Raw genomic sequence first — 19415 nt, 5'->3', positions numbered from 1 at the left:
ATTCTAAACTAATTCAAATGCAGACTTCCTCTAGTCGTAAGACTCTGGCCTACCCGTAAATATCTATGCAGAGTGACTAAACATATTTTTCTAACCAAATGAAAAAAAAAAACCCTTCAAATGGTCAAAGTACAGGAGAGTCGCGTGGCTGTAGCCGCCTGCAGATCAAAACTACAAGTTCAAGGCGCTGGGGGAGGGAAGGGCACTAGCAACCGCGGCTTCCCGCCCCGCCCCTTCCACCCACCCGGCCAGGGTCACGTGATGGCTGAGAAAAGTAGGGGAAAGGTTACGGGAGCCCCGCCCCCGTGCTGGCGCGTCCGGGGCGCTCGGATCCTGTTCCACCGGCCGAGCCCACGCAGGCCTTCCGGAGCGACGCGTCGCCGCTGCCATCCCAGTGTACTGCCCGGGAGCCACCGACCCGCTTTGTCCGAGGACAGATGTCGCATGCAACAAAACAGCCTGCCAGCACCGTGCCTCAAAGGGTTTCACTGCGAAACCCAAGGGGGTAAAAAACAAAAAGTAAAAAATTACAGCGCTTTTATGAATGGGCAAAATGGGCAAGAGGAGTCAGGGTTGGGTAAGCTCCGGCCAGCGCCCCAAACTCCCGAGAGAATCGAGCCTGCCCGTTCCGTGACCACTGGGTCTGAGCCAAGCGCAGCGGCGGCGGAAGGGAGGCGTTCCATCCCTCATCTGCAGTCAGGTGGCTTTCTAGCTCAAACTCGAAAGGTTTTGTCTTGTGCAGGAAGCCGCTTCGGCCACTTTTGATACAAAACCTGACCAGCGCTTGATTCCAACGACAGTTAAGGAGTTCAAAGCCCGGCATGATGGTGCACGCCTATAATCACAGCACTTGGGGTTGCAGGAAGGAGATCAGGGTTCAAAGCCAACCCTGTGTACATCGCAAGCTGGAGGCCAGCATGTGTTCCATGAGACCCTATCTCACTTTTTAAAAGTAAATAAATAAGGTAGAAGAGAAAATTCAAGTGTAAGGTTAAGTCTAGCGAGGCATACTAGTTAACAAAACAATAATTTACATGACAAAAGAGCTCTTGTGCTTCAGCAAAGCCAGTGCAGCCATAGACTCTGAACCCAGACCGTGCCCAGACCTACCTATTGCTCTGCACTCCCCGGAGCAAGCACTGTCCTCCGCACCACAGTCCTCTGCTTTAGGTCCTCACTGAGCTCGGAGTCGACCGACTAGGGAGGTGGTGGTGGTGATGTATGCTTGCTGGCACAAATAAAAGGCCAAAGCTGTGTTTTAGTCATTTGGCTTGTGGTTTTGACAGAGATAAACACGCTTGAATATCAGGAATGACCAGAAACCAGACGCCTGTGCGACAAAATGCTGTAACTAAATACGCGTTCGAAAAAGCTTCTAGACTCAATTTCATTTTATTTGCAAACTTCCAAAGTTAGCAGTTTTCGACTAAAATCTGTCCTTGGACAACTATCTGAATGCACGGTACAGAAAGGAGCCGAGCGGGAGTTGGCCCGGAGTTGAGAGTCCTGAGCCTGATTGTATCTAGCCTGGTTCACACTAGGAACTTTTTAACTCCTTAAAAACGTGAGCATTCATCTGTGTTCTGTGACATCAACGAAAGCCAGACCCGAGACGAAGGGTACCGGCTGTTAGGGCACATCGGGGCTGCCCAGACCGCGCTGTCAGGCTGTCCCAGGCCAAGTTCACTCAGGCCGGGTCACGTGACACCCCCACCCTCCCGGGCTCTGGTCCCAGCGCGACCTTGAGCAGTCTCTGGACACCCACCTGCCCTTGAACCTCGGGCAAAAGAGAGGGTGAGGGGTGCGCAACACTTGAGTATATGCACCAAGGGTGTGTCCCGAAGGCTGTACTGCAGGGACTCGCGCGGGGAGAGGGCACCGGCCACCTGCCAAGTCCCCTGGCAGAGCATCCTTTCTACTGCGGAGCCCGACCCTCACGGACCCTGAGAACCAATCCACCTGCAGGATGGCGAATGGAAAGAGCCTGGAAAAGGGCTCAGTGTCCACACTGGCCCCAAGCCACCCGCGGAGTGGGGAGATGGGGTCGGAAAGGGAATTTACGCCTACTGGTCAGGGACCAAGGAGTCATGCCTAATCCTGAGCATCCTTCACTGGGTAATGAGGACCCCAAAACACGCGGTGAGACATCAAGAGCCGTGGTCCCATGCGTCCGGAACGGAGGCATCTTGCCCAGTCTGGGGACCAAGCATCTTTCCTCCCGTCCCGGGATCCCCAGATCCGTCACAGCGCGGGGGAAGGGGTGCCCTCTGCTTCTCCAATGCGCGGCTCACGCGTACCCCACGGGCACAGTCTGGGTCTCCCTCCACGCTCCCAAAGGTGATACCAGCGCGCCCAGTTCAGGGCGGTGCCGCAGCGCTGCCCTCCCGGTGTCTTACCGAGTCTGTGGACGGCGGCGGCGGAATGAGCGAGCTGAGTCCGAGCAGGGGCGGGCGAGGCTAGGCGCACCGACGCGCGCCGCGGGTGATTGGCTGAGCCCAGCCGGGCTGCGGCGCGGGCAGGACGGGGCGGGGCCTGGACCAGGCGGGGCTGCGGGGAGGAGTTCAGTAAAGAAACTGAGGCTAGGACCCGAGCTTGTGAACTACAGACCTAGGACAGCATTCCTTACCTTGTGAGCCTCAGTTTTTTCATATAGGAAAGGGGCCAACTCATTAAAGCCATGCCCATAAAAGCTCTTTGCTCCATGCCCGTACTACAGTCGCGGTTTACACTCACCGGCACATAAACTTCTCTGCAACCCGGTAGGGGTTATGCTGTTTCTGCTTCAGACTTTAGGTTTGTTTGGCTGTTTGGTTGATTATTTTTAAAGGGGGGGGGGCACTTGGCGGGGAAAGAACGGTTTACCTAACATCACAGAATGAAGAAGTAAGCCCAAGTCCCAAGCCTGAGTAACAGATGTTTGTCATCCTGGGTCAGGTTGGCTCCAGAGGCCAGCACACTCATAGTCTCCCTGGGATAAAATCGTCAGGGTAAAAAAAAAAAAAAAAAACCCACCACCTCTGCGGAACAATTAGGGTGTGGGGTGTAACTCATAATGCCACGCATTCCTGTCCTGGATTCAAGTCTCTGCGTCAAAAGGCAACGGAATCGGAGTACTTTTGAACAGGGGCCAGTAGGGGAGTGACTGGAACCTGGTACAGAGTGGCCTCTGGAGAGGGGTCGCTGCCTGCACACAGGGAATGATGGTTGCCGGGTGAGTTGTGCATAAGGTGCAGAGAAGCTGGGCCAGACCTGGCAAGGCACTCTACCGGCCAGATGGGGCGCCCTCCCAGGCTGCGGCTCCAGACCCTGCATCTAGCAACCTCTCCTTGAATGCGCTGAAGGAAGACCCGCCAGTCTGAGGTCAAGCACGCCTGGTCTTGGAAGAGCTCTGTCTGCCTCCATCTTTCCCTGCATTGCCGCGGAAGGAATCCGAAGAGAAAATGAAAGCTCCCCTTGATCCCGCCCCCAACTGTAGTTAACTGTTGCTGGGTCTCAACCCCCCCCCCCTCCTTACACCTCTTTTGTTTAAAAGGCCAGGCGATTGTTAGGCCTTTACCGGTTTTTGTTTGTTTGTTTTACTTAGTTTATGTGAAGGGACTCACAGGTAATCGGGGCCTTTCACTTGGCTGCACGGTTCTGACACACCCACACGCCTTTGGCCTTCTTAAGCATCCTTGTCTGAGCACCTGTTCCTGGACGTGGAGGCAGAGAGGCAAGTGTGACATGTGGCTGGCACTGCAGAGATGCTCTCTGGAAAACTTTCTGCTGTTCACCCGTCCTCATCAGCCTTGATGGCTCTAGCGTCACCTCCTGCGGCTCCCTACTTAAGGGTCCTTTTACATCGTGGACTGTTAGGCTCACCTTAAATGCCCTTCCTCCTCTCCCTAAAACCCCATCCTAACCCTTCCCCTCCCCAAGGACACTTCCTCTTTTCTTGGCGTCCTGCTTTGCATCCGTCTGGATTGGCCCTATGCCCTGTCTGTCCGGGAGGCTCCGTGGCCTTGACCGCGGACCTTCCCGCCGGCCGTCTCGGTGCCACCTGCAGGCCAGGCAGGAAAGGAGCAGGGGCGGAGAATTCATTAGAAGGAGCACTCAGGCGCCTTGTGTCTCCTGGGCTTTGGGGAGGTAACCGGAATGAGCCAGAACCGCCTGCACCTGGTTTTATGCTGTGGGGACCTCATTTTCCTTCCTCATCACTCACCATGGCCCTACTCCTAGGGACCGTAGCTCCAGGGGTGGCTATTAATAAAGAACTTAACCGCTCCCCCTTCGCCCCTCAGTGTGGGGATGCTTGGGGCATTAACCTAAACTCCCTGAGCTCTGAAAATATCCTAGGAACTGGCACCAAAGCTAGAAGAACCTTTCTCAAGCTCTTCTGTTTATTTTTCACATTCTGTCTCAGTTTTAATCCCATAGACTGTGCCAACTGCCCCCGGTGGATACGTTTGCCCTGTGTGGTGGCTCACATCTGTAATCTCATTACTTGGGAGACTGAGGCAGGAACAGCATAAGCCTGTCTCAAAAAACAAAACAAAACAAAAAAAAAAAAAAAAAAAACCAGACCTGGAGAAAATGACTCAGTAACTAAGTATGAACACTACTCTTGCCAGGGGACCACAGTTTGGCTCCCAGCATCCAAGTCTCAAGGCTCGCAAGCGCCTATGACTCCAGCTCCTGAGTGTCTGGCGCCCCCTTCTGGCCTTCATGGGCATGTGCGTTTATGTGTACATACCCTCCCCATACATAATTGATTTTTAATCTAAAAAAAAACCAAACCACAGCTGGGGATGTGGCTTGGTGTTACAGCACTTCTTTAGCATGCACGAAGTCCTAAATCCCATCCCTCACACCACATAAGACTTTCAAGTCGTTTGAAGAAAATGGAAAGAATAAGATAGGGTTGCATGCATGCTAGTCAGATGCTCTACCATTGAGCTACCATATCCCTCGGTTTTTTTCAGTACTAGGGCTAGAAGCCAAGGTCTTATTCATAGTAGGCCAAACCACATCCCAATCCTAATTATCTCACCTAATATACACAACAGGAGATTCTCAAAGCCCCTACTGTGTTGTCAAGAGTATGGCTGCTCCAGGGTGGTTCTCTCTAGCCTCCTTTCCTGTTGGCAGCACCCAACAGATATTCATCCACAGTGCTTAAGACTTTTTGGGAACTTGGCTATAGGACATAGTTTTGAGGGAACTCTATCCCATAATAATGTTGTAATCCCAGAAGGCAGTGCTTTTCCCTACTCCTCCAAGCCTCAGTTCCCCCTGAACTTGAACTTTGAGCTCCTGTACACGTTTTGAGTCAATAGCGGAGGTAGTATTTGTTCAGCCAGCGTCACCAGGTTCCATGAGGACAGCGGCGTTGTCACAAGGATAACAAACCCCAGGCTGCAGATGGGCGTGGGGAAAGGAACTTGGAGTCCATGAGGCGTCTTCTGTGACCCGGCGCTTCCATCTCAGAGAGTGCAAATATCCTGTGAAATGTACCCTGCCTGTCCCCCTTTGGGAGCCACTCCACTGTTTTCGGAGTGCCCAGTGAAGGGAAGATTGGCAGCGTTTGCTGTCCCAGAGAAGAAACAATCGAAGTCACAAGACCAGAGCTAGAAGTGTCAGTGTGAGCCCCTCCTTGTCCTGTGTAAACCTCAGTTTCTTCACTTTAGGAAATGAGGAGAGGGCCAGAGAGATGGCTCAGCAGTAAAAGGTACACACACTCACACTCACACACACTCTCTCACACATACACACACACTCACACACACTCACACACTCTCACACACATACTCATACATTCTCACACACTCAAACACTCACACACACACTCACTCTCACACACTCACACTCACACACACATATACACACTCTCTCACACACACTCACACTCTCTCACACACACTCATACATTCTCACACACACTCATACACTCTCTCACACACACACTCATACACTCACACCCACACCCACACTCACACACACTCACACACACACATATACACACTCTCTCACACACACTCACACACACTCATACATTCTCACACACACTCATACACTCTCACACACACACACTCTCACACTCATACACATTCACACACATACACACACTCACACTCACACACACACACACACACACAGACATACACAGATAAGGCACCACGCACAAATAGTTGTGAACTACCATCTGGTTGCTAGGAATAACTGAACTTGAATCCTCTGCAAGAGTGGCCAGTGAGTGCTCCTGCCCCTCCACCCCACCATTTTTTGAGACAGTCTCTGGTAGTGCACGCTGGCCTGGTACTCATAACGTAGCCAAGAGTGACCTTGAACTCCTGATGTCCTGCCACTACCTCCCTGTACTGGGATTGCAGCTGAGCTCCATCATGCCCAGTCTGTGTAGTGCTGGAGACAAAGGCCAGGCTGTTGAGGACTCCGCCAACTGAGCTACTCCCACAGATGTGCCTCAGGCCACATTGAATGAGGCAATTCCCCCAAATGTGACTATGTGTTAGTTGATGTCTAAGTAGGTGACAGAGCCTGTGGGGGGTAGAGGAAACAGGTGAGGCAGGAAGCTTTGTCATTCAAGTTTTTATTTTTAAAATATCTATTCTTAAAGATTTCTAAACTTTTTATCTGTGTTCACGTATGTGCAAGTGCCCCCAGGTCAGAGGAGGGCACTAGATCCCAGGAGCTGGAGTTACAGGTGGTTCTGAGCTGCTCTGAATAGATGCAGGGAACTGAACTCTGGTCCTCTGCTGAGGTTTACAGCTTGGCTGCCTTGGGGCTTTCCTCTTGGGTGGAAAAATGAAAGGGCTAAAGACGTGGCTCAGCAATTATGGGCAAAGGCTGCTCTTTCTGAGGATCCAGCTCCTGGATCTGTTCCACCGCCACGTGGTTGCTCACAATCCTCTGTAACTCGAGTTATGAGGGACCCTACACCCTCTTCTGGCCTCTGAAGACACTAGGCACACCAGTGGTGTGTAGTCATATATGCAGACAAAATGGATATACAGATATTAATATTAAAAAGAAAAACAATAATGTTGGTACAATCCTTTAGCTATTTTATTGGGTTCTTATCTCTCTACCACCCTTCCAACTCTTATTCTACCCTAATTCCTCCCAACCCTCCAATATTATGTAGGAGAGAAAGAAGATTGGAGGGGAAAGGAGCTGTAGACCACTATAGACTGCTTCCTGCTGACTGGGGGTGTTGAGTTCCTTGGAGCAAGTTCAGCCTCCATTGTTAGGATATTTCCAACTTCTAATCTCTTTGCTCGTGAGCACTGAGAAACTGCAACAGCAGCAACCAGGAGCAGCAGGGGGAGCAGCAGCATCACAGCCCCCTTGGAGATCTCCCATTTATACCCTCTCCAGAGTCCCCCACAGTAAAATATCTGCAAGCTGTCAAAAATCACTGCCCTGCTAGAGCACGAGGCAAATCATAATCACCTGCTGTGAAGCAGCCTCTTATCCCAAACAAACAAAAACATAGTCATATAACATAACTGGGTTTATAAGAAATCAAAATTCTTGCTACATGGTAATAAATATTATTATTATTACTATCATCATCATTGTTATTATTAAATTAAAAAACTGGGTATGGTGGAGTGTTTATTTAACTCCTGAACTCGAGGCAGAAGCAGGCAAATCTTTGTGAGTTTAAAGCCAACCAAGCCTATATAGACCTTGGGAGCTTGGGAGAGAAGGAGAGAGAGCAAGCACAGACCACTACCACACAGCTTAAATAAAAATAAATTAATACATCTTTAAACATAAATATTTTTATTTTAAAATAATGTGTTTGAAAAAGAGAGAGAAAATGAAGGCACAGTAAGGACAGAAATAAGATTTTAGTGGGCTGAAGAGTGAGGGGCAGGCAAAGCAAGAGAGTGGCAGCAGGGTACACATGTAATCCCAGTCCTTGGGAGGCTAAAGCTGAAGGGTCGTGGGTTCAAGGCCAGCCTGAGCTTTATTAACTATACCTCGTCTCAAAGAAGAGTCTTCTCAAGGTTAAGCTTTACTTCCCTGTTTAGTAGTAACTGCTTTGGAAATTAGTCTATTACAGCATGCTTTCTTCTCGGTTCTAGAATCTTCTGTCACTTGCTCTGCTACCTTGCTACAGCTCTCAATACAAGCTTGATCCTTTTTAAATTTTAAAATTAATTTAAACGCACACCTTTTTTTGTTTTCTTTTTTTGTTGTTTGTTTGTTTGTTTGTTTTGTTTGTTTGTTTTTTTTTCGGAGCTGAGGACTGAACCCAGGACCTTGCGCTTGCTAGGCAAGTGCTCTACCACTGAGCTAAATCCCCAACCCGCACACCCGTTTTTGCATGTGTGAGTGCACATGCATGGAGAGGTCTGAGGTTGATGTAAGAGTCATCCTCCATGGCTCTTCCACCCCATTCAGAGAGGAAGACTCCCAATCAAATTCAGAGCTCACTGATATGCCTAGTCCTGCTGGCCAGTCTGTTCTGGACATCACCTATCTCTTGCCTTCGAAGGCTGGAATTACACTGGTCAGTCTTTACGTGGGTGTCCGGAGATCTGAATTTGGGTCCTCAAACTTTCATGGCCAAGTGTTTTCACCACACAGCCATCTACTGCTTCAACTTCTTGAGCTCGTACCGTTCGGAGCTAGACTCAGCTTCCAGAGTCTTTTTTGACTTGCTTTGACGTGTGCCCACTTGAAACTTGAATCACACCTTTGCCTTGTTGGCAATTGCATCTGGCACGTGTCCTCACACCTGAGAGAGGCAAATGGTTTGGGGCTGCAGTCTGTTGGTGCAAGGTCTCAGACCACCAAGGGTTTGAGGATGGGAGAAGAGGGTCATTGTTAAGACTTAGGAACCGGGACTCTGACAGGAGGGCTCTATCCACAGGTTACAGGACACCAGAGGACTCAAGGTGAGCAGGACTGAGCTGGCTTCTGTGTGTTGAGAGCAGCTGCTGGCATTCCTTTTTAATAGATTGTTTGTTTGTTTGTTTGTTGAGATAGGATCTCTCTATGAGGTGCTGACTGATGCTCTAGGAGCTGTGGGTCTGGTGTTTATAAGTCTGCTTTATCCTGTTCCACTTGCAAATGCTATTCTCCTCAGATTTTTAAATGCATTTGAATATTTCTTATTTCCTTTCAAATGGCCTAGTGCAGGCTGAGGCCTCGGGAGCAAGGAAGCCCAAGTTCACTTGTGTCCCTACCCTGAGGGACTAGGGATGAAGCAGAGTTGGCAAGTGCTTGCCCAGCAAGCACAAGGCCCTTGGTTGATCCATATCGCCATACAAACGCAAGGTTGTGTACGCTTGTCAGCCCAGCACTCAGGAATTGAAGGTAGGAGGATCAGAAGTTTAAGGTCATTCTTGCCTATAGTGCTAACACTTGGGAGGCTGGGGCAAAAGCCTTGCTGCAAGATTGAGGAATTGTCTCTAGAATAGATCACGTTCTAGGCCATAGAACAAGTCATACCAAATACAGAATATCAAGATTATCTTTTAAAAAAAAAACATTTTATTTATTCTCTGTGATTTTCACATCATGCACCCGAGTCCTGCTCATCTCCTTGTCCCCAGCCTTCACCCTTGAAATCTTCCCCCCAAAATGAAACACAAGCAATAACAACAAAGCATAGAAAAAAAATCTCATAGTGTGTCACAGTGGGTCCCCCAGCACATCTCTCTGTCTACACATCTACACTTGGCAAATGTTCATTGCAATGAATTGGTTGGAGATCTCTGGGTTCTGTGATCACCAATATTGAATCTTCATCAAGATACCTCCACCTCACCCCCATCCCAGTTATCCTGTTGTTGCCCTGTATCTGGAGATCCTGCAGCTTTGGAACACCAGGACTGGCCCTTTCATGTGTCCCAGCCATTTGTAGATGATATAGATTTAGGGGTCAGCCTGGGCCTGGATGATAGCTGAGTTCCTCAGTGCACTGGCGCTCTCTCTCTCTCTCTCTCTCTCTCTCTCTCTCTCTCTCTCTCTCTCTCTCTCATCCGCACCACCAGGGGGAACGCTCCAGCATTGCTCAGGTTAGACCACCCAATGCGACCATGTGCAGGAGACAGGGTCAGCTAGCCTGCTCTCATGCTGTCAGGGCCAGCTCACCCACCCCCAACCCTCCCCCCCCGGGCCAACCAGAGCCAGCTCCATTGGATGCCTAGGTGAGGTACGGGGCCTGCTTTCCTGAGTGATCACCCTTACCCAGGCTTCCAGAACCCACTCTTCCAAGTACTACAGCTAGTGAGGGGACAGGGCCAGCTCTCCCACTCTCATAACCCCAGAGCCACCTCTCCAGACTGCCACAGACAATGAGGAGCAAGGAGGGGGAAGGCATCAGCCCCACACAAATACCACATGACAGAAGAGTGTCAGACCAGGCCCCCAAGCTGTTGCCCTGGGGATTTGCTCACCTGCTCCCTGATACAGAGTCAGCTCGCTATGCTGCTCAGGTGAGGGGCAGGGCCTGCTCTCCCAAGGGCTGCAGCTGGTGAGGGATAGGGCTAGCACTCCTGAGCTCATGACCCTGTGAGCAGCTTTCCCCACTGCCAGAAGTGGAGAGGGATAGAGGCGTCACCTCTGCATCCACACAATCACAGGACAGATGAGTGGCGTGGTCAGTTCTCCCTCACTCATCCCTTCAGGGCTGGCTTACCAGCACTCCTGTCCCAGAGCCAGCTCCGCTATGTTGTCTGGGTGAGGCTCAGGGCCTGCTCTCCTCAGTGCTGCTGCCTGGTGAGAGATGGGGCCATCTCTCCAGAACTCTGCATCCCCTGAGGGGTGGGGCCAGTTACACACAGCTCCTGGGCATTCGTATGATCACAGGCAGCTGCCCCAGCCAGGGACTTCCCCATGTTCTCCAGTGGTAATGGGAGCCACGGACATGAACACTGCGAATCTATGGACTCATCCCTCAGTGGCAGCTCAGGCTGGAACCTCATCAATCTCCAGCTGGCAGGCTTGGCTACTCACAACAGGCGACTCCTCTCTACCCTCAGTCTCCAGTTCCATCTCTCTTCATCATGCTCAGGCTGCTCCGCCTCTCTTTCCCTTCCGTCTGACCACCACATACTCGCACACTGTGGTGGCTCCAGCAGGCTGGCCACGAACGGTGAGCTCCTGGTTGACATCTTATACCTGAGCTACATGGCATGGCAGCAAGTGGGTATCGATGGCCTGCTTGTGCCGTGTGCTGGAGGGCAGGTCTCTGGGTAGCATGGCAGTCCTCAGATCTCTGTCTTCCTCCTTCCAGTGCCACCATGCCTGGATTTTAGTTAGTTTGGTTTGATTTGATTTTTATGAGTCATAGGCATAAGAAAGTTTTGGCCACCGAGCCAGGAATCAAGCTAGGATAGACGAAGGACTATTGTCTGCTCTGCCTTTGACAGATATGAGAACAACAACAACAAGGTGTCTCTTTGCCCATTGCCAGGGGAGAGGAAGTGTCAAAATTATCTTTTGTTGGGGTTGGGGATTTAGCTCAGTGGTAGAGTGCTTGCCTAGCAAGTTCAAGGCCCTGGGGTCAGTCCTCAGCTCCGAAAAAAAAATTATCTTTTGTTGTTTATTGGCTCATAGGGGAATAAACCTATAAACCAAGGAAGGGCTGGAGAGATGGTTAAGAACACTTCCTGTTCTTCCACAGTCCCCAGCACCCATGTCAGATGCTCACACTGCCTTCATCCCCATGTCAGATGCTCACACTCCCTTCAGCCCCATGTCAGATGCTCACACTGCCTTCATCCCCATGTCAGATGCTCACACTGCCTTCATCCCCATGTCAGATGCTCATACTGCCTTCAGCCCCATGTCAGATTCTCACACTGCCTTCTTCCCCATGTCAGATGCTCACACTGCCTTCATCCCCATGTCAGATGCTCACACTGCCTTCATCCCCATGTCAGATGCTCACACTGCCTTCATCCCCATGTCAGATGCTCAAACTACCTCCAGCCCCATGTCAGATGCTCACACTTTCTTCATCCCCATGTCAGATGCTCACACTGCCTTCAGCCCCATGTCAGATGCTCACACTGCCTTCAGCCCCATGTCAGATGCTCGCACTGCCCTCAGCCCCACATCAGATGCTCAAACTACCTCCAGCCCCATGTCAGATGCTCACACTTTCTTCATCCCCATGTCAGATGCTCACACTGCCTTCAGCCCCATGTCAGATGCTCACACTGCCTTCAGCCCCATGTCAGATGCTCGCACTGCCCTCAGCCCCACATCAGATGCTCAAACTACCTCTGTCAGATGTTCACACTGACTTCAGCCCCATGTATACCTACTGGGCATGTAATCACATGGACATAAACACACATATAAAAAATTTTAAATCTTAAAAAAACTAGACTCATTTTAAATTGTTATTTGTTTTTGTTGAGATAAGATCTCACTATCCAGCACAACCACTAATTATTTTTTAAGAAAAAAAATTTTGGAGGGGGTTCTTTGAAAATGAATCTTACGAGCCAGGTGTGATGGAACAAGCTTTTAATCCCAGCGCTGCAGAGGTGGACGCAGGTTGATCTCTAAGAGTTCAAGTGTGAGGTCAGCCTGGTCTACATAGGGAGTTCTAGGCCAAACAGGGATACATAGAGAAACTCCACCTCAAAAACAAAGCAAAACAAAAGAAGGGCAGAAAACGAGTCTTTTGGAGACCAGGCTGGCCTCAAAATTGCTATGTAACTAACCAAGGATGATCTTAAACTCCTGCTCCTCTGGTCTCCCAGTGACTGAGTGTTGGGATGACATGCGTGATTTCTGAGAAACACAAACTAAAACATTTCCAAAGGAATTCTTGCAAATTGGGTGTTGCGGTACGCTCCTTTAATCCATTTCTCTCTGACTTAGATGTAAGTCAGAGTTTTGGGCCAGCCAGGGCTACATAGAGAGACTTTGTCTTTGTTGTGGTTTAAATAGGCATGGCCCCCATAGACTCATGTGTTTGAATGCTTGGCCGTAGAATGTGGCATTATTAGAAATTGTGGCCTCATTGGAGTCTGTGTGACCTTGTGGGAGGAAGTGAGCTACTGTGGACTTTGAGGTTTCATATGCTCAAGCTATGCCCAGTGTCTTCTACTGCCTGTGGATCAAGATGTAAAACTCTTGACTTCTCCAGCACCATGTCTGCTTGCACATGGCCATGCTTCCCACCATGATGATAATGGACTAAACCTCTGAACTGTAAGCCAGCCCCAATTAAATGTTGTCCTTTATAAGAGTTGCTTTGGTCATGGCACCTCTTCAAAGCAATAAAACCCTAAGTCAGCTGGTGAGATGGCTGGGTGGTACAGGTGCTTGCCTGATGACTCGAGTTTGATTTCCTGGATCAAATGGTAAAAGGAGACAACTGACTCCTGCTATTGTCCTCCACCCTGGACTCAAGTCCCACCCCCATAAATAAGTAATAAATGCAAGAAAACCCAGTGAACATTCTTTCTGTTGCTGTGGTAACCCCATGACCAAAAGCAGCTTGGAGAGAAAAGGGTCTGTTTGGCTTACAAGTTTCCCTTCTTCATTAAGGGAAGTCATGACAGGAACTGAAGCAGGAACTTGGGGGCAGGAACTGAATCTGAGCATGGAGGGATGCTGCTTGCTGGGTTGTTCTCTCTGTTTGGTCAGCTACCTTTCTCACACAACCCAAGACCACTGTTAGCTCATTGGTTAAGAACACTGGCTGCTCTTGCAAAGGGTCTGAATTTGGTTCTCAGAATCCATTTGGTGGTTCCCAGCCTCCTGTAATTTCAGTTCTAGAGGATCTAACACCTTCTTCTGGCTTCTTTGGGTTTCAAGCACACATATGATGCACGTGTATACATGTAGACACCCATACAAACATATTTTTAAAAAGTGATAAGCTATGGCTTCTACAGAAAGCCAGGTCCTCACCCTACAGGGCCTTGAGATTCAGTGGTGGAGACAGGAGATAAACACTAGCATATGGCACAGTTCTAAGTAATAGTTTTAGCCCCCATGGAGAGGGTCAAGGCAGGGTATTGACTGGAGAGAGATGGCATGAGTGGGTAAGGAAGACTCCTCTTCAGAGCCTGAGTTACAGGCCTGAGTATTCAGGGAAAGGAGCAAAAGGAATGGCAGACAATCACATCAAGACTAGATGAATCTCCAAACACCAAAGAGAAGGGGGATGGAGAAGGAGGGGGAGGAGGAAAAAGGAAGAGGAGACAACAAAGGAGAAAGAAGACAACAAAGAAGAAGAAGGAGGAGGAGAAGGAGGAGGAAGAGGAGAAGAAGAAGAAGAAGAAGAAGAAGAAGAAGAAGAAGAAGAAGAAGAAGAAGAAGAAGAAGAAGAAGAAGAAGAAGAAGAAGAAGAAGAAGAAGAAGAATTATTTTAAGTGACAGCAGGGTTTCATGTGACTGACTTTAGGTGTGGCATGGATGTACAGCTGTCCCTGCCCTCAGGTCAGATCTCTCCCCAGCCCTTATTCTCACATCTGCTGAGCTCTGCATGTCTGAGACCTAGGACCTCACTTGGCTTCCTGCATCTGAGCATCCCTTTCTTCTGTTCCCTCTAGGGTCTTCTGGTCTTTTCTTCCTGTCTTTGTGTACAGCTATGTACCAGGGACCTGAAGGGGAGGTAGGGCTAACCAGACTAGTCGGGGCTCTCTAGAGAAGACATTGTCAGAGAACAAACGGGCTCTAGTCTACCTGCTGTGCTGGGTCAGCAGGATCCAACAAGAGGCTCCTAGATCAGCCTCGAGGAGGCACATGGGGTGACAGTGAGCCCCACCATGCAGCAGTTGCATGCAGCTCGGCCTAGCTCTTAGTGTTCAGCCAATGAACTCACCTTTGTTGTATATTGATAGTTTTAAGGTCCCAGTTTTTAAGTCTACAAAGATATGACTCGTGTATCATATTGAGTTACTTGGAGACACACAATCTGGTAGCTTTGGCTGTACCCACGGGGTGCTAAAAAAGCCACTAGTTCCCAATCCCTGGCAGCGCTAATCTTTCTGTCAAATTAAAGAATAAGGATTTACCTATTTTAGACATATATAAATAGGGCCCTATAACATGATCATTTATGTCTGGCCTCTCACTGAGCATGACAGTCTCAGGGGTCACCTGGTGTATTGTAAATATCCTTAGTTCCTCATCTTCCTCTCCTTTTTCCTCTTCCTCCTCTTTCCACCTTTCATTTTTTTGAGACAAGGTTTCACTGTGTAGCACTGGCTGCCTTGGAACTACCTCTGTAGACCAGGTTGGCCTAGAGTTTACAGAGATCCTCCTGCCTCTGCCTCCTGAGTGCTGAGATTAAAGGAGTATGCCACCACCACCCAACCCTTAATTTCTATTTATGGCTGAGTAATATTCCATCTGTATGGGCATGCCACATTTACTTTTTCCATTCATTGGTTGAGGAGTGACTGTGGCTCCTAATCAGCCTACGGTAGTGTGTGTTGGTGGGGAAGTCCTCTCACTATTACTTTGAACCGTGACTGGATCGCTGTAGTCTTCCCGATTTGGGAAGTAAACTGACTCCAAGGTCCAACCTCGTGGTCAACTGCTTCATCTCTCAGACCCTCAGACAGACTGATAACCCTGTCTTCCGGTTTCTGGGCCACTTTCCTTGGGATTGGCAGCATCTTCCTTCGCCACTCTGTGTCTGAAACTTCACTGAGGCCTGGGGCCCTTCCAATCCTACAGAACTTGTGCAATGGAAAAGTGGACGCTGGCCTCCAGATAAGCTAATTGTTTCCCCCAGGAGATAAGACCAGCCCTAGCACTATGGGAGCTGGAGTGATTGTTTCCTGTGGCCTGTCCAGTCAGTGTGGCCAGGAGCTACGGAAGCCACATTACACCCAGGTTAAGTTAGAGATGCCTGCTCGCCCTGAACCATAAGTGTATTTTCTTTGTAAGCCACTGTGCTGGGGAGGGGGAGTCAGGGTGGCCAGGCCAGGAACTAGGGTCTGTGCCTGGGAGGGCTCAAGGATGAGGGGTTTGAGGGGGTGAGTGGGTGGACACAGGCCATTTTTTCAGGGTCAGAGTCAGATTGCAGGAGGAACCGGCCACTTGGGCGTCCCCCCACCCCCATGCAGAGAATTAGAAGGTGCCCGAGTCCTGTGCAGGCCACTGGGATGGGTTAGGGACTGCAGTGGGTTCCCCACCCCCAGGCACATTGAGCTCCCATAGGGCAGCTGCATACGCCAGGATTCCTGCTCTAGATCAGGCCTGCACTCTGGGCTGGCAACACCAATCCTCAGTGCCTGCACCTTGCCCCAAGGTTCTACTGTTTGTTAAGAGACTGGCCGGTTCTATATGTAATCTAGGCTGGCCTTCAACTTGATGTGTGGTTTGCCTCTTGAATTTTAGAATCACAACTGTGGACCACCAAGCTTCCTTGTGTTAACTTTAAAATTGCAAACCAAATAAGTACTCACTATAGGGAGAGAAAATCCCCCAACGGGAAAAACAGAACTGGAAAAACAAACAGATTTACTTGACTTTAACTTTTAAATTTTGATTAATTAATTTATTTTTGAGGCAGAATCTTGGAGCTCTCTATGTAGACCAGGCTGGCCTTGAACTCAGAGATGAGCCTGCCTCTGCCTCTGGAGTGCTGGAATTACAGATGTGTGTACTCACCCCGCTTAGCCAAAATAATGCAGTTTAAATCATTTCTTTGTCCTATGGCCAGCTCCCACCAGCTTGTAACATTTAGTTATAGATCTTTAGTAAATACAGCTTCACAGATGCTCCACTTGGCTTACTGGTTACTAAGAGTGTCCCCTCCTGTGGCTTTATTTGACTACAATTAACTTGTTCCCTGAAACAGGAGGGGTCTTCAAGCTCTTTTCCTGTCATAGATAACTATGGCCCTGAATAACTGTTGAAAGGTCAGCTGCTCTATGTCAGGCTATCAGAACTGATTGCTGGGTCAAGGCCATGTGCAGAACGAGACCTGTCGATGCCTGCTACCAAGCTGTCTTCTTTATTAGGCCATTGGAAGAGGCTGGCCTAAACAGAGATATGGGTGTCCTGTGTGCTGATGTGTGCATACTAGCAAATGAGTATGTATGCATGTGTGTGGGTTCACATGCCAACCACCGTGACCTGCCCTCTGCAGCTGGGGATCGTGCATTTGCCTCTGAAGGCCGATGGGCTTGAGAACCAAGCAGGGAGACTTTGCAGTGTGAGTTCAAAGGCAAGGACAGTGATTCTCCAAGGTCAAGGCAGTTGGCCTGAAGAAAGATCAATATCTGTGTCCCTTGTATCCCTCCAAGTGACTGGATGAGGTCTGTCCATTAGTGACTGCTGTCAGGAGGCTAGGGCAATGACTCAGCCTGTAAAGCACATGCTATGCCACTGTGAGAGCCCCAAAATCCAGTTAAAAAGCAGATGTGGTGATGTGTGCTTATAGGCCCAGCACTGGTGAGAAAGGAAGAGGTTGATCCCTGGGCTTGCTGGCCAGCCAGCCTACCCTCACTGGTGAGGCCGTGGGCAGCAAGAAACACTCCCTGTCTTCAAAAAAAAAAGGAGAGAACCAATTCCTGCAAGTCGTCCTCTGACCCCCTCAGGCATGCTGGGGTACACAAACACACACAAACACACAAAGAGAAGTAATACAACAAGTATAAGGCTTTGGTGTTACATGCTTGTAATTCCAGAAGGCAGGAGGCAGAGGTAGGAGGAGTTCAGCAAGTTCCAGGTCAGCCTGGCCCACATAGCAAGTTCGAGGCCAGCTATGGCTACATAGGGAAACCCTGCTTCAAAAGACCCACAAAACAAAATGAATAGACAAGAACAAAACCAAGCCAAACAAGCAACTGGCCTCGCTGACGTGTGACCAGCACCTGACACAACCCCTGCATCTGCGGCTGGGGTTTACTATATTTAACGAGCCCTGTAGCCACCAGCTTCATCTGTTTCAGAAACATGCCACTATTGCATAGGAAACCCCTACCATCAGCAGTCACTCCCACGCTCTGCCCTCTGTCAGCCCCAGGTGACCACTGGTCTGTTTTCTGTCCCTGTGAACTCGCCTATTCTGGACATTTCGTAGAATGGGCTTCATAGAAATCAAGTCACACAATGTGTGGCGGTTGTGTCTGGCCTCTGTTCCTCAGCGCCATTTCCTATTGTGAGAGCAACGGTGAGCTGGTCCTCTCAGGTCTGTTTCCCAGGTGCTGACTTCACAGGCGTGTGTGGCCACCGTGCCCAGCAGAGGCATGGTTAGCTGCATACATGTTTACATGTGTGGGTATCTTTGCACACATGTACTTTGTGTGCATGTGGAGGAAGAGGACTGCCTACTTAAGAGCTGTTCACTTTGCTTTGTGAGAGAGGTTCTCTCAAGACCCTTGGAACTTGCTGGAAAGGTATAGGCTGGTTGGCCAGTGAGTCCCAGGCATCCACGTGTCTATATTTCAGGCACTGGGGTTAGGAATGCATGCTGCTGTGACTGGCAGGTTCTGGGGAGCTGACCAGAGGGCTTCCATATATAGCAGGCACTTTATCCATTGAACTATCACTCGAGTACAGGTCTTGGTTTTTTTAAACCTTTTTTTTTTAAAAAAAGATTTATTTATTTCATGCATATGAGTATACTGTTGCTGTCTTCAGATACACCAGAAGAGAGGATCAGACCCCCATTACACATGGTTGTGAGCCACCATGTGGATGCTGGGAATTGAACTCAGAACCTCTGGAAGAGCAGACTGTGCTCTTAACCACTGAGCCATCTCTCCAATCCTGTCCCCTTTTGAGACAAGGTTTTTCTATGTGACCCTGGTTGGCCTATATGTACAGAACAGGCTGGTCTCGAACTCATAGAAATCTACCTGGTTTTGCCTCCTGAGCACTGGAATTAGAGGTGTGCACCATCATCTATCTCTAGCTTCTATTTCTTTGGATCCAAGGTCTCGCTTTGTAGCCCAGGCTAGCTTGACCCCTCTATGTATCCCAGGCTTGTGAGACTTGTTTGTGTAGCCCAGGATGCTCTTGAACTCATGGAAATCCTCCTGACTTGGCTTCCTTAGTGCTAGGATTATAGGGCCCACTCATTACGCCTGGCTTCGAACTAATGTTTACTGAGAGCCCACTGTGTGCTGGTTTCAACAAAAGCTAGAAGCTTCTGGACTCTGAAATGATCCCCTGGGCTCTGCAAGCTGCATTTTGTTGTATCTAAGTCTGAGACCTCCACCCAGGAGCCACGTGACACAGAGACCAAGCCCATGTTGGTTCTGACCACAGGGGCAGTCTAACCCATGGAGTTCCTGTTTGAGGTGTCACCTCCTCCCTATCATCATAAGGATCTTGAACACTGAGCCTTACCACTCTGAAGCCCCAGGACCTTTCTGTTTCTTGTTTCCTCTGCCTGGGGATTCCTCCCCATCTTCTCCTGTCCCATCCCAGGCATCAACATCCCTACTGTCTGCTACGAGGTAGTGGGAGCT

The 19415-nt window shown here is 49.5% G+C and overlaps 1 protein-coding gene across 3 annotated transcripts in view; it reads right to left on the bottom strand.

Annotated features, from left to right (window-relative positions):
* The window catches only part of Cpt1a (carnitine palmitoyltransferase 1A), a 61460-nt gene extending 59036 nt beyond the window's left edge, over nucleotides 1-2424 (bottom strand). The window contains exons 1-2 of one of the 3 annotated variants that reach the window (XM_087640255.1): nucleotides 2298-2424; nucleotides 1111-1228 (exon numbers count right to left, since the gene is read on the bottom strand). The gene's annotated coding sequence lies outside the window, so the exon portion shown is untranslated. Of the gene's footprint in view, nucleotides 1-1110; nucleotides 1229-2297 lie in introns of those variants that run through there. The other 2 variants (XM_087640222.1, NM_031559.2) reach the window with 2 other exon arrangements.
* Between the last annotated feature and the right edge of the window lie 16991 nt (nucleotides 2425-19415).

This window comes from Rattus norvegicus, chromosome 1 (genome assembly GCF_021556685.1).
Source record: "Rattus norvegicus strain SHRSP/BbbUtx chromosome 1, alternate assembly SHRSP_T2T, whole genome shotgun sequence".
Classification (NCBI taxonomy): Eukaryota; Metazoa; Chordata; class Mammalia; order Rodentia; family Muridae; genus Rattus; species Rattus norvegicus.
This window is presented reverse-complemented; position numbering and strand designations above follow the sequence as displayed.